The sequence below is a fragment of the Lethenteron reissneri genome, chromosome 15 (genome assembly GCF_015708825.2).
Source record: "Lethenteron reissneri isolate LAM-NWPU_2019-01 chromosome 15, ASM1570882v1, whole genome shotgun sequence".
In the NCBI taxonomy this organism is placed as follows: Eukaryota; Metazoa; Chordata; class Hyperoartia; order Petromyzontiformes; family Petromyzontidae; genus Lethenteron; species Lethenteron reissneri.
In genome coordinates this window covers 8,638,323-8,653,933 of record NC_083793.1, presented here as the reverse complement: position 1 = coordinate 8,653,933, position 15,611 = coordinate 8,638,323, and the positions used below count along the sequence as shown (strand labels likewise).

At 45.0% G+C, this 15,611-nt stretch overlaps 1 protein-coding gene across 4 annotated transcripts in view; it reads left to right on the top strand.

Moving 5' to 3' along the window:
- Positions 1 to 793: 793 nt before the first annotated feature.
- Positions 794 to 15,611, top strand: part of LOC133342664 (contactin-4-like) — a 110,637-nt gene continuing 95,819 nt past the window's right edge. For 2 of the 4 annotated variants that reach the window (XM_061551975.1, XM_061551973.1), the window contains exon 1: positions 900 to 1,259. The gene's annotated coding sequence lies outside the window, so the exon portion shown is untranslated. Of the gene's footprint in view, positions 828 to 896; positions 1,260 to 15,611 lie in introns of those variants that run through there. The other 2 variants (XM_061551976.1, XM_061551974.1) reach the window with 2 other exon arrangements.

Genomic DNA, 15,611 nt, shown 5'->3' with positions numbered 1-15,611 from the left:
CACGTGAAACGATATATTTTCTTTTTATTTGTCACTTTCAATGGAACTGATATTTTACGTCGTTAATAATATATATATTTATTCCAGCGTGGTGCCATAAGGATGCTTGTCTCTGGTAATTGCGTGCTTAGAAGGAGAAAACAAAGGCAGTTGGGGGAAACATCTTGGCTGGAAACAATTTTGCAAATGCTCTGCCCTCACCCCGGCGTAGCGTTAACCACTTTAATTGGTGCGATGTTAGTCTTGAGAATGGCCTGTCAAGCAAAATGGTCAACAAAACAAATTTCACATTTCTTTATGATATATTACATCTCACTGTGAGTCACAATGCTCCGATATATATATACACACACACACGCGTATATATGATAGCATTGGGTTTTATAAAACATGTGGGTGATGATAAATTAATCTAGGCAGCAGTTAGATAAACAAAACATTTCCTTTAAAACCCATTTCACCATTTTTGGTTCGGGATGAGCTGCTCTGTTCCTCCAGTTCTCTGGTACCCACGCATGCAGGACAACAGCCCCGCTCCACATTCCCCCACGTCCCTTGTGACGACGCACACATGACTAATAGCGCTGCGGCGTCTGCTCGGAGCGGGAGAAACGAGCGAGGAAATCTGCGCGGTGGAGAGAAAAGCTGTTTCAACGTGGTGGTTGCGCATTTTCCCTGCCGCCGAGCGGTGGAGCTAGTCGTGGTGGCATGACGCGCAGCCCTGATCACCACGGTAGCTGGCCGTGGTGCTGAAGCGAGATGCTGACCGCGGAGCTGGGACCCGGTGCCGTACGTTACGGAGTGCTGCACCACAGGCTTCTAGCTTTGTGCGCCGTTTTGTTTTTCTCCGCTAGTCCAGGCTGCTGCTCCCCTCCCCCCTCCCCGCCTCCCCCCTCTGTGCACCGCCCCCTTTCCCCGGGCTGCCCAACCAGCGTCCCGCGCCCGCCTGTGATTTTAATGAGGCTGTGTGATGAAGTGGAAATAATTTCTTGCAGCGGCAGATCCTCTTTGCTTCACTTCCCCCGTGCAGCGCTGCCCGTGCGGGCCCCTCTCTTGTTGCGTGGGCTGAGTCTGGGAGGGGGAAGTTGAGTGTTGCTTGCGACTACCCCGGAGTAGCGGGCAGGCGGTTTGTTCAGCCTGACCCATTCGTGAGTGATTTTTTAAAACCCCATGCGATCTCAGCGAATGGACGGGCGTCAAGTCGTTCGGTGAGAATCTGCATAGCCGAACCTGCATTCCTGGAGTTGTCGTACCGCGAGGTAAACGTTTTCTCTATTATGTACTAATCGTTGTTTTATTCAGGCATGTAATGTACCCTCTGAGCGTGTAAAATAGTATGGTCTATAGGGTATTAAATATAATAGTTTTTTTGTTAATCAAAATTCATAATAACCTGGTTGTGAGGAGTTGGATACAATGTAACACGTGTTATAAATATTGGAGGATTTTTTTTTTGTATTTAATGAGAACAGCGTGGAGCGGTAGTTTAATGCAGTTCTTTTAAAATATACGAATAATGTTTTACTTGAAAACTGCCCGTTTTGTCTGTTTCAATAACATGTCATGGATGCAGATGAATGTAATTACAGAGACACATACATGCTGTGTGCCTCAGAGAGAAGCAAATCATGGATGGTGATGGTGACGATAATGACGATAATATTTCCACCAGTACATCATTAATGTTGTCAATAAGTACGAATTAAACGAAAAATTTACGAAAGAACGCGATAAAACACAGAAGTAAACATCGTTAAAACAAACAAGAAAAACATGTCAAGCAAGAGAAATATGTGTTTGCCTCAAAACCAAACTAGAATGCATAATTTATGCCTTAAGTGAAACAAGCAATCTGCAATGCAATAAATAATTGCATTGCCTTCAAGTCCATTGTTAATGAACCAATGTAGAAAACCACACAAGTTGCAGGAATGGTGTAAGCCAACGGGATTGATGTTTCGTAACATTAAAGCATTAACCTAGATACTCTTGAGATGTTATCCTCTGAAAAAATAAGCCAGGGTTGTGGCCGCTGATAATTGTGCCAGTGCTTGAACATCTTGCCAAGCCACAGACATCTTCAGTGGCCCAGCCACTCTACTTAATTATGAACACCGAGTAAAACTGCACATAATAAAATATGAATGAAAAGCTTACATTTTATACTAATTCCGAATGAAGCGACAACCATTTTGCATTGACTAATAAGCATATTATTGGAGCAGGCTTAGGTGTTCCTTATTTGTTTCGTTGTTTATGTTGATCATTACTGCAGGGCTACTGCACATTATCTATTTGGTGGTGCTTTACTGGATTAATGAGGGGCTCTATAATGATGCCAAGGACCGGTTTAATGTCTGTTAAAGGAGCTGCTCCTTATCACCTGGTGTGAACCGATAACCTACAAGGGAAGAATCTCACTGACCAAAGCACTTTGTCTTAAATGCTGTGATATTGCCTTCAGAATGACAAGAATTTGCCTTGGGGATGAAACGAATCTACTTTACTGCCCTTGTGGTTCTGTGTGCAGTGTATGCGCTCGTAACCACAGAGGGGACATGTCAATTTGGATTATGCACATGATGGATGTAGTTGTGTAGGTATCCAATTTCTAAGCTCGAATATATATAAAAAGAAACAAAGCGTAATCAATGTTGGCTATTCTTTCCATACTTATAGTATTTTGCCAATTATCTTTGATGTATGCTTCCAATTGTGAACAATGAGCACTTCATATTAATTTAAACGGTATGTCTGAAGCTCACAGATATACCCATGCATTTGTTTTCATAACTTAAAGGAATACAAAAACTAAATATATTTGAAATGTAAATAATTCTCAAAATTGGATAATTGAACAATGGTTTCGATCCTTACCTTGACTTGCTTTCTGGCTTCTCAGCGGAATATAAGGGGGCTTCTCTGTGAAGCGTCATTCTCTTGTCGGTTTATAATGATTTGCTCAGGAAACCGCAATGTGCAAATGTGCTTACTGGCTGGCAGTCCCTTCAGTGCCCTCCTGTGTGCTGTCAGTGCATCCGTTCAATTGCAGCACATGGATGACGGTAAACACACTAATTGCCAGTTCCCCCTCTGTTAGAACACAGCAAATATTGTGGCATTGACCTTTTTTTTTAACAAAAACCACCACCGGTATTCACTACTGTATCCTCCCACGGGGAGTCTGAAGTGGGCAGCGGACGTATCATGAATTCGCTGGCTTCTCGTGCTGACACAGGAACCTGGTATAATTCACGGTGGACCCTTTTATGTTCTTCCCATGGTCTGGACAGCGGCATGGATGCGAGGCTCATGCTTCCCGTACATTCGCTCGTGTGCTTGTGTTTTCCCCTGCTTGAAATTTGGCGTAAGCCAAGATTTATTTTTAAAGCTTTACACTGTGCATTATTAATTTGCAAACGGCACCAGCCTATGCAGCATTGACATAATTTATACCACTGGGAATGCTATCTCTGCTGCATACTGAAAGAACTGACCTGTGCATTTGTGGAGTCTCTAAGCAGCACATTTCCCAAATATTAACATTTAAACCACATTAACTTGATTTTTCAAGGGTGATGCAGGGGTATCCTCAATATATGAGGTTGCCCCGTATATACTGGGGTGTTTCCATGCCTGTATGCCCTTGGCATGCCAACTCTGAACTTAAGTAAATCTATAATATGACTGCTCTCTTGCATTTTGTCCGTAGGCAATTCAACATTTCAGGTGCGATTATTTTATACGACTATTATTAAGATGTATTAATATTCGTCAAGAAAATGTTCACATCGGTCATTATCTTCATCTAAGCAATCTGCAGTAAAAGCACTGTGCTCTGCCTTTCATGGGATTTAAAAGGGACAAAGGTGGATTTCCCTTCATATATTTTCAGCTGTAGAGGATTTCACTGTCTGCCTCTTATGGATTGTCGAGGCATAAGGGCCACTTGCATCCAGAGGGCAGTGGGTGAAGGACATTCTGCCATCCATTGTACGTCGCCACAATAATTTACACATCTTTTTTTTTACCAAGAAAAGCCCACTGAGCTACGTTGCTCTTTTTCAGAAGCCACTTGGTCGCAATTGATAGCTCAACGACGTTGATTAGCATGTGGACATTTATAGCAGCCAAATACTCTAAATGCGTGTTTCTAAAATGTGGAGGGAAAAACCGGATGACCCGGACAAAAATCCACGCGATCGTCAGGGTCAAGATCAAACATACGACCTCCTGTTTACCAGACGAGGTAGTTAACATCTCGTCATTGTGGCGTCCCATGTACAGCACCAGCCTTTTGCTGGTGGCACGCAGGGCTGGCCGGGTGCGAAGAGGGCTTTCCACAAAATAGGGCCTCACACGGGCCTGTGTTGTTGTTGCTAAAGGGGTCCAAGTGACATCCTGCCTTGGGCCTCCAGGTAAATCCAGGTGGCCACTGATGGCATCTGCCTCCCGTTCTCAGGGCTGGTCAGCAGGCATAGATGGTGGTTGCACACAGTTTATATTGGGTGATATTGGCCCTTCCTCATGTGCTCCGAGGAAGGGTCATTGCTTGAAATGTCACTGATTGTATATGTTTTGTTAATTTGGGGGCAATGCTATTGATGAGTGTGAGTTTGTTTTTATTAAATGTGTTTGTACATCAATGAATGTGTTTAACATTGAGCTAAGAAGCAATTTTGCAATGGCAACTCTTCACAGTGATGCAGAGCAGCCAAGCCAGACGTGGCCAGCGGGGACAAGGATAATGGCAGATGTTTACAGTCCCCATAATAGACGGTTAGATTATCCACGACCTAGTGTATGCAGACCTAGGTAACCTGGTGGGCGTAGACCTGGAGAAGCTGGGTTAGGATGATTTCACACGCGCAGCTAAATCCCAGGTCTGGCTCTACAGTACTGCAATCGCGCACGTATAGTCGTGAGTGTTCCTGTTTAACGTGTTTATCAATCTGTTTGTGAATTTAATTATTAAAATGCCTTTATTTGTTTGCTTATTTATTTTTTTAACTCGCCCTGGCTGTAACTTTTAATGAGCCTTTACAACCTAATGCAAAATTGATTTTTTAATAATCGTACATGCTCCCCTTAAATTAAGATGAGATGTTTCGCTGATGAATTTCACAGCCGCTCATTTATATGCATTCAGCCAATCTTCGATCGCGGTGTCTGCAGGCAATCAACTATTGATTTTAATTACCAAGGCACTCTGTGTGCCTAATGAAGTTTTGTTTCACTCCAGAGGCCAGCCTTGGATTTACCCATGCATTTTTTGAAATGCTATATTATTATTAATAATTCACAGCCCCTTTGTCAATATACCATTGGATGAAGACTTCCCCATGCATTGCTGTTTGCGGGGAGAGGAACAGGAAAGAGGTGGTGGTTCTTCAACTATACTTCACCATGTTGGTCAGTGCAGATTCATGAAGGAGAAAACCCAGGACCAGGTCAAATATCCCTCTTCACTGATGTTAGCCGTGGCCCTTAATCATTAAGCTAACCACTGCCACCGCTGTCTCCCAGAATATATTGTGCGTTGGTAACAGGGGGTGCCCAGGACTGGTTGTTCAGAAATATTAGAATGCTGTGCAAGTCTATGATATCACCTCACTATTTCACCAGCACATTTTGTCCAATGCAGCGAGACAGGAGCATAGGGCATGCCTTTGATTGTCGTCATCAAAATCCAAAATGCTGTCAGCGGCATTAGGGTGTTCAAGAACACATTGCTGACAGGTTTTAGAGCAGCTCAAAGGAAACGTCATGGCCCGTGTTGAAGAGCCCATTCTCTGCTGTTCCCTCACGGTGCTGCATGGTTAATTTTATTCTGAGCATCTGACAATGGGAGGCAAGAGGTGGTACAGTGGTTAGCGCACTGCTCTGTAGACTCTGGAAAACCCGGAGTGTGATTCCTGTCTGTGGCTAACATCAGTGGAGAGTGGTATATGAACTGGTCCTGGCCAACCTTTTGCGTTTGTATTCTTAGGTTTTTTCGGTAAAGTCACGTAGGTAAAAAATTTAAATTAATAAAAGTAAAATAAAAATAAAATAAAAATCACGACGACTTTTGCGTTTGCTCAGAATCAGATTCCAAAGAACACAGGATGAGATGTTATTATCCTTTGTGCAAGCACTTCCAAGAGTTCATGAACAGTGAGCCTGGTGAAATTTGGGGAGCGCATCGTCAGTAGTGAACCTTTGGGTCCTAGGGTGTTTCGGCCTTTCATACTATACACCCTCCCCAAAGGCGGCCAGCGACAGGGTGATCAATCCTACGCTTGCGTCCCATTCCCAATTAGTCATAGGAGTTGCCTTGTTGTTGGTAGAATATATATTTAGTCCTGAGAAATCCCTTAAGCTATGACTGGCACTGAATAACATGGTGAAGCATGGTAAATTATACTCCGTAACTAATACAGTATGGGGTTTCATCCAGCAGTGGATTGATGAACGGCCATGAATCTACTTAAATGAATAATAGACACGCACACATGCTTACAGATGCAGATTCTCTCTAAACAATAGTTCACAAGACAGCTCTGAATTGCGGGGAATGTAATGCGTGCCACAAAATTTTCTATTTTATTTTATATTTTATACAGCTTTTGATCTTCAATATCAATGACACATTCGAGGTCTTAATGAGATTGTAAGTAATTTTAGTGAATTGTTTTTGTTCTACCAAAAAAGCACAGTGTTTAGGCAAATGTGTATTACAAACACATGGGTTAGTTTATACCTAGATATATCATGTCAAGGTATTAATTTTGAGGATTTTTACAAGCATAGACAGCAGGCTAATTCTTTCTAATACTTTCCCACCTACCGTGTTTGTATTCCAGGCTTAAGATGTGATATTTAAACACTGTGGCACCTTTTTTATGCCTCTCTTACACAAGATAACGCTCCGGTATAATTAGCGAATATACACGTGGTGTTTTAATATGTGCAATGAACGTTAATTAGGCAGCTTAGACATCACAATCAGCTGCATAATTGCATGTACAGCACGTGTGGAATGCATTAAGTATGTATTTATAGAAAGGCTGATGGCATCTTTACGGATGACGCATTAACGGTGTGAGGATTTTTTTTTTTCAGACTGGCAATGTCCCATCTGCAATTGCCCTGCTGTTATTTTCAGTTACGTAAGGCTGTTGAGTAAAGTGTGTGTAAGCACACCTCTCGCCGCCTAGCACTGACGCATAAAAGAAATGTTTTATAAAGCTGTAGCCGTAATGACCTTTACTGTCAAATTACATTTCACTAACACCGTGTCACTGTTGGCATATAGAAGCAGGTAAATTGAATTTTACACAGGACTCAGCCGATCGTAACCCGCTCCTGACAGCCCTGACACGAGGCTCATCTAGCTCAGCGCTCGCTAATGCATTTGCGTTGTTACAGGGACGATGCTGGAAATGCATTTCACACTCATATTACGAGCACCACACTACCGCCGTATCGCTCTTCCAGATCGATACGATGTACGCGTTGCATTGCCGAGCGCGCTGCTGCTACTACTGCTGCTGCTGCTCCGCAAATGGGATTGCTTCCTCCCAACTGCTGATCACTTAGAGTGTCTGCCGCTACAAATGTGTTGTCACACGGCAAAATTATTACGGTGTTTACACTGATGCTTTTGTCCTTTCCTTGAAAATGTTTAAATGTAATTTCCACACAAATGAAGTTAATAGATTCATTTATTAGATTTTTTTATTATTATTTTCGGGCAAACCTGCCAGGCAGAATTTTTATTCGAAAAAAGCGCTCCTACGATTGCTTGTGCACGTGTGTCTCTCCGTGTGTGTGCATATGGGGAGCGGTGGTGTAGCGGTTAGCGCGCTGCGCTATGAACCTGGCGACCCGGGTTCGATTCCCGCTCACGGATAACACCAGTGACGATTATCTGAACCGGTCCTGGGCCTCCCCTAGGTCGACTCAGCCTTAAATGAGTACCTGGTGCGGTGTGTAAACATCGCCACTGGGGAGACAAAGGCGGTCGGGCGTGGTGTTGGCCACCCACCCCCCCGTGTGCCGTGCCGGCCTTCATAGGTGCTCGCTAACAGCACTTGCCCCTACAGTCTGTTAAGGCTATACGGGGGATCTTTGTCTTTGTGCATATCTGTGAGTGCGTATGGGGAGCGTCCGTGCTCCAGTTAGCACGTTGCGCTACAATCCAGCCACCCGAGTTTGATTCCCTCTCACGGCCACCAACACGAGCGACGATTATTTGAACCAGTTTTGCGCCTCCCCTAGGTCGACTCAGCCTCAAATGAGTACCTGGTGCGGGAGACAAAGGCGCGGTGCTGACCAGCCGCGTCGTGGTGGGCTGTGCCGGCCTTCATAGGTGCTCGCTAACAACTGTTGGTTCAGGCTATATGAGGGTATTGTGTGTGTGTGCGTGCGTGTGTGTGACATCAGGATGACAGTGCAGTTGGCAGCCATTGACACCAATCAGCCAAATTACCCGAAACGTTAACCATCTCCGCGTCCCATCTGCTTCAGAATCTCATGGAATCCCAGTCATTAAAATGCAGGTCCTTAAATAAAATGGGTTCTGTTTAGCCGTGCGTGGCAACCAAGAGCACACGAGAGTAAACACTGCTATTTGGAGGATTTGCGAAAAGCTGCTTTGTTTACGCATAAAAAAATAAACATGTTGAAAATCGCTTGGAAATGTTATTTGAAAATTATGGAGGATCTTCACCGTGACCTCAAATGTGTGATGTGGCAGCAATTGTACCTTTTTTTTCTTATTCTGCCACTGGAGAGTGACGCTTTATCCTCTGTGGAGGGGAGAAGAAAAAAAAAACTCTGGTGAATTTGTGCAGAGGATAATGATCCGTCGTCACTATGATTTCATGATTTTCTTTGTCCTTTTTTTCAATACTCTGTCACTCGATGAAAATGCAGCAAAACCTCTTGATACCGTTTCCACTTTGTGAATATCCTCATATCTGACATTTCTTTTTGGCTATTTCCCCGATATATTACATGACAATTCACACTCTCTGATTTAACATTTTGCACATCCAACATTTAATCTGGCTGATCCACCCAACAATATTATATCTAGGTTGCTCTGTACACTGACAGATAATTTGAATGTGGTAAAAATTAAAAGTCGAGATGCAACCTTGCCAATTGCTTGCTGACGCCACTGTTAGTGGAAGGGTCTGCACTGGAGGTAGCTCTAGAGAACCCCTCTATAAGGTATTTGGCCTACTCTTCCATGCTGGCCAGATGTAAGAGATGTGAGTACTCACACTTTACCGCAACCCGCTGATTGACTAACTATGGCGTTACCCATTCATACCACTGGTGGCCGGAGTCACATTGGATTGAATAAAACTTCCATCATTGTGTCAACAACCACGCTGGGTAATTGAATAGAACCACTGACCTGTGGATTGCAAATCCAGCGCACTAAACATTGCACCACGCCAATACCCTTGAATGAGTTAGAGAACAAAACAAATTGGGGGGCATTGTGGGAAGCCGAAGACACCTTGAAGGCCCTTGCTAAGTTTATGCATCTCCCTGAACAGTTCCCGTCAAGAGGCACCGCTTGGCCCTTGGCAGTTGTGTGAGGAAGTTCAATTTACAACGCGTCAGAGGCTCCGCCACCTGCTCAGGTGGCATTTATTGCCTCGTCGCAGGCCAAGGGCTGGTTTATTAACCCTTTAGTTGGTGCATTTGCCCATAGGGGGCCCACTAGTGGCCAGAGGTCGCAACTGGGTACCCGATACCCGTACCCTACCCGATACCCGGCTACCCGTACCCGGCCGGGTACGGGTACGGGTACCCGTTTGCGACCCTGGTGCGGCCGGGTACGGGTAGGCCGTGAGTCACTGGTGAGTAACCGTTTGTCACTCATTTCCCAACGTCTTGTCTCTTCTCACAATTGAAGTTCCTAGAATCAACCCACCCGCGCCTGCAACATGGCTTCATCCCAGAGGTCGCAATCGGGTACCCGATACCCGGGTACCCGTTTGCGACCCTGGTGCGGCCGGGTACGGGTACGGGTAAGGAATCAAAACGCGATTGCGACCTCTGCTAGTGGCTGTCCCCATCACGCAGGAGCTTTAGGGGCTGCAGCCTGAAGGCCTTGGGTTACGAGGTCCCCAAAGAAACATATATATGCTACTTTATATTGGTTGAAATACAGCGCTGTAGTTCTATGATGAACCCTGTAGACAATTTGTTTTTTTTGTAATGAAATACATGGCAATTCGATGTGTATTATGAACAGTTACGTGCCCACATTACAATTAAAAATAAGCGTCAGCTTCGATTTAGCTTTACAATTCAACGTCACTTAAAAAGAACACACTCGAACTGAAATAACGCAGTGGGAATAGCAACAGGGCATTTTAGTATCATTCAGTCAAGGAAAACAATTTAATGAACAAAGAGGGCCCTCCAAAACTATAACAGCCTCGGGCCCCTATTAAACGTCATCTGGCCCTGCTTGTGCCTTGTCCCATATGCCAGTCTCTCCCTTCCGTAAACTGGGTTTACTATAGCAGCACGTGAAATTATATGGAGCACGTGGAGATCCCACGGACCCCTATCCTGAGTGCCGTAGAACAACTCCCGATATCATCTACGGCCTCTCTCGACCACATGGGATACACGCACAAGGGAAAGGAGGCAGACTTAGGAATACAACGGGACTCATTTCGGAATAACCCGTTTAAATCCCCCCTGACATCCGGGATCGTTGATCCCAGTGCCACGAAGACACACACTTTCATCTTCTTGGTTCTTTCGGTAAAGTCACGTAGAAGGGAAAAAAATAAAACATAATAAAATAAAATATGTTTTATTTTTATTATTTTGTTACTTCCCTTCTACGTGACTTTACCGAAAGAACCAAGAAGATGAATCGCCTGCAGTCACGAAAGCTTTAAATCGAGACACACACTTTGTTAACTGCGTGAGTTCCTCTCCCAGGTCAATGTGTGCAGCTCTGTACTCTGCCATACGTTAACCACTACGCCCCCCCCCTATCCACCCTTCCACCCCCACCTTATTTTCCACACCCCTCGTGTTAATAAAAGATGATCATGGACAGCCATGTAAAATACCAACAATGAGCTCTGTAAATAAGGACGCGTATGACCTGTGACGCTGGGCAGTGTATGTATTGTTGGAGTTTACCATGCGTCATGAACGGAAATAAAAAAAGAATATCAACAAAAATGAATTAAAAGACTGAGTTTCCTAAAATACTCGTGGTTGAGTGTGTAATTGGAGTAGCAGAGAGACAACTCAGAATTGTACCCATTGGAGCGCGCTCTGTAACGATCGCCCGAGCATAGATAATGTTGTAAACGCATTGCGGTGGACATAGTGTGAAGACAGGGGTCCCATGGGCAACACATGCCTAGAGATTTCACTCGGGGGGGGGGGGTGGGGGGTGGGGGAAACACACACTCACAAAACAAATAACACGAAAGAAAAAAATGTATTTAATGATTTCTAATCCTAGTTATGACCGATGCTGCTGTTGTGTCATGGTCAGCACACTGGACCTTGCAATCCAGACGTCGGTGCTTCTATTCCATCTTCCAGGGTGGCAGTTGGAACAATTGGGGCAATTTTCTTAAATCCCCTCCCGCCACCCACACCCCTCCCTGCTTCCTCGCCACTGCTTCTGTCCACTCAGCAGTATAAATAGGCGCAGCCACAGCGAGTCGATCTGCGGGTCATGCGAGGTGGCTTGAAGCGTGGTCGCACTCTCCATCCCCTTTCGGGACATCTGGCCAGAGTGGAAGAATCGGACTAATAACGGCCAATGGGCTCTTGAGAAGATATTCTTGCCGGCAGCGGCATGAGCGAACAATTTTAAGGCCGCACCTCGATTTTTTTTTTACCACCTAAATAGCGGTCACGGTTACGACTCAAAAATGATTCGTTCCTTTAAAATTGTGTCATCTTAAAATTACCGTGAGTGGCCAAATGTGTTTATTTGAATTAGAATAGGTGTTCCCCTTTTTTCTGGAAACAAAACAAGTGTTAAGATCATCATTGGAACCTCATTTGCCAGTAAAAAATATGATAATAGTTTTTTTACCCTTCTATCTGGCAACAAAACTGATACCTATTTTTACAAGGAGTCATGTTTGCATAGACCACAATACCTGCAGCCATAATGCAAACAAAAAACATAACTCTGATAATGTATGCACTGTCCTTGAAGTTGATTGGTCCACACCCGAGACAGCTTTCCTTAGAGCCTAGTCTCACATGGGTTGGACCAGATGACGCCAAAAGGCGCACAACTCAAAGACAATGCACCATCAGTAAAAAATATAAAGTGTTAAGATGTTTAAACACCAAACTGAAACCGTTTACAAGGAATCATGTCTGCAATAACCACAATCCTTGTGGTCAGAATGCAAACAGAAAAACATGCGTATATTATCAGAGTATCATCTTGATTTGAAGCTTTCGTGACTGCAGGAATTCATACTCTTTGGTTCTTTCGGTAAAGTCACATAGATAGAAAAAATCACTAATAAACCACGACGTTTCGATAACAACACAAGCCATCGTCTTCAGGTGAAACAATACAGCAGGCAGACCACTGAGGAGGAAATGTAGCGAGACAGCTACTGCAACCAAAGGTTATATAGACGTTTGTGGTGGGTACAACCCAAGGGTAAGTGAGCGGGACTAGGGATGAAATTTGCAAGTGAATGTAATCGCAAAGAGGTTAGGGGTTGGTGACCTCGGCTAATCCGAAGAGGGGGAGGGGAGGGGGGCTGCCGCAACGGGCGAGAGGGTGGGGGTGAAATTTACAGAGGGGAAAAGGTGATTTTAACTTTACCGAACGAACCAACGAGTATGAATCCCTGCAGTCACGAAAGCTTCAAATCAAGATTGAACCACTTCTACGGGGAGGATTTCCACACAACTCAGACGTGACTTCAACCGAGAAGAGGGATGCAAAATTTAGCAATCTTTGGAAGGACGTTGATCAAGCAGGTGTCGTGTCGACTGTTGTGTTGGCCCACTCTCTGAGTTGCATTACATTTCGAAGTTTGCTAAGTTTTATATATTTTTTTCTCTTTTTTCTCTCTGTCACCTTTTTCCCTCCGTAAATTTCACCCCCACCCTATCGCCCGTTGCGGCAGCCCCCCCCTCCCCCTCCTCGGATGAGCCGAGGTCACCAACTCCTACCCTCTCTGCGATTGCATTTCCTTGCAAATTCCATTCCTAGTCCCGCCCACTTACCCTTGGGTTGTACCAATCACAAACGTCTATATAACCTTTGTTTGTAGTAGCTCTCTCGCTACATTTCCTCCTCAGCGGTCTGCCTGCTGTATTGTTTCACCTGAAGACGATGGCTTGTGTTGCTATCGAAACGTCGTGATTTATTAGTTATATACTTTTTTATCAGAGCATGTTTTTTGTTTGCATTCTGATCACAAGTATTGTGGTTAACGCAGAGATGCTTCCTTGCAAAAGGTTTCCGTTTTGTGTTTTAACATCTTAACATCTCATTTGTTGCCAGAAAAAGCGGAAAACCTATTCTCCTATTTTGGTACTGGCAAAGGAGGCCCCGTGATATTTATTTAAATACCCATGTATTATCTTTGTCCTAAACGTTGTCTCGAGGCAGTTGGTAAACAACATTATTATACGATAACTGAATTCACTTTCCTGTTTGCCGTGGCCAAAATTAGGTTGTGAATAGTCAAGGGAGTCGCTTGCTGGAATGTGACCTATTTATGCAAATACTCCATAAGTAAGATACACACCAACAGAGTAAATCCGAGCCATGGCTCCAGCTCAGGATTAGTAATCACACGTTACACGAGCCGGTTATCAATCAATAAATCGATTATGTAATTCATGTATTAATGGAGCAACACATTTCACAACGTATTAATTGCAATATTAATTGACGAATTGAAAGGCATCCTTATTGTTTAATGAAATAAAACAAATTGAACAATAAAAAAACCTGCAGAGATGCGTGTTTCGAATTGCATTTAGAGACAGAAAGTGAATCACCTGGTGGAGAGAACATACACAGGTTACGGACATCATTCAAGGTGTTATGACAAAACGAGTGGGCTTGGGCAGGACACCTCGTGGCGCAAAGGGATGATGGCCACTGGTCATGAATAGCAATGGCGTGGCAGTCGAGGAATAAAACGCATTCCAGTGAAAGTCCACGGAGAAGATTGAGCGATGATGTAGATTGTTACATTGCGATATCGTAAGAGGTTGGTGATCACTCGAGGAGGCCCATGTCCAGCAGTCGTTTTATGATGACTACTGTTGAGGACGAATGTTTCATACACCAGCCAAGCACCGATTTGTGCACTAAACAATAATATTATTCAGGAATAAACATCACAATCAATAATAATAATATTGGTAATTTAAAACCTCTTCTCCTAAGAGGCTATGTACATTTCTTCAGAGCTCACTGACTGGATGACTTGAAGATACAGATGGACCATGGTAGGATAGGCCATTTAGCTAATGTACAAGAGTAGATAACGTGGAGATGCCCCTTGTCTGTTGGTCATCATCTGGGGCAAAGACCTGGGCCAATGACTTACAGACAATGAGGGGAGACCAGGGGATACGACAGAGGGGAGAGGCAGAACAGGAGGGTAGATGTGAGGGCGGAGTTGCTGGAGCGTGTTACCGGTTGCGTTACCTGTGGGTTATCAATACAGATATCTTTGTTGAACACTGCGTGAGCGAAATCCTTTCACAAGGAAGGTGCAGCCCTGCAATATCCTGCTCGTGCACACTGCCGGCGGAAGGGCCTGCACGAGGAGGAGCTCTACAGAGCCCCTCCTAGAGATATTGTGGCCTACCCTGCTACGCTTGCTAGACATCGTCGGAAGAGCTGGAAGTGCCCACATTTTACTTCACCATATGTGACCTGCGTATTTATTACTTGTGGCGTACCCATTGATACTGCTGGGTGGACAAACGCGGTGGGGTTATGGGGGGTGGGGTGTTTAACACATTCCTGCGGAGGGAGCCGGTAGGAACGTTGGGTTGCACGGTCAATGGCCAGGGTCAACGGCGGCGTGGTGTATTCCGCAAATATGCCCGACTGTGAGGGCGGGCACAAGCCGGCGTGAGTAGGTTTAACGTTGAGTTTTATCCGGGCACCACGGGGTGACCAGCCCCTCCCCACCCAGCCCCATCCCTCCCACCCCCCACCCAGCCCCACACTCCCCACCCAGCCCCACCCCACCCTACCCACTCAGCCCCTCCCCACCATAACCACCCAGCCCCTCCCCACCCTCCCCACCCAGCCCCACCTTCCCCACCCAGCCCCTCCTTCCCCACCCAGCCCCTCCCTGCACAACGGACGGACGGACACAATAATCCCCTGTGGGCTGGTGTAACCAGGAGGTTCCTACCAGTAAGAAACGTGCTCCATGGTTTAAACTTCCGTGCCAAGGAATCCAATCGAACACGGCAGCATGTCTCGTGCACAGATATCTATTTTCTTATAATTGCATTTTGTTTTGTTGTGCCACCGCTCATGTCTGCTGCATCGAGGCGCGCCCAGGCATCGTGAGTATCCGAGTCTTATTGCTGAACATTCAAGCTTGGATTCT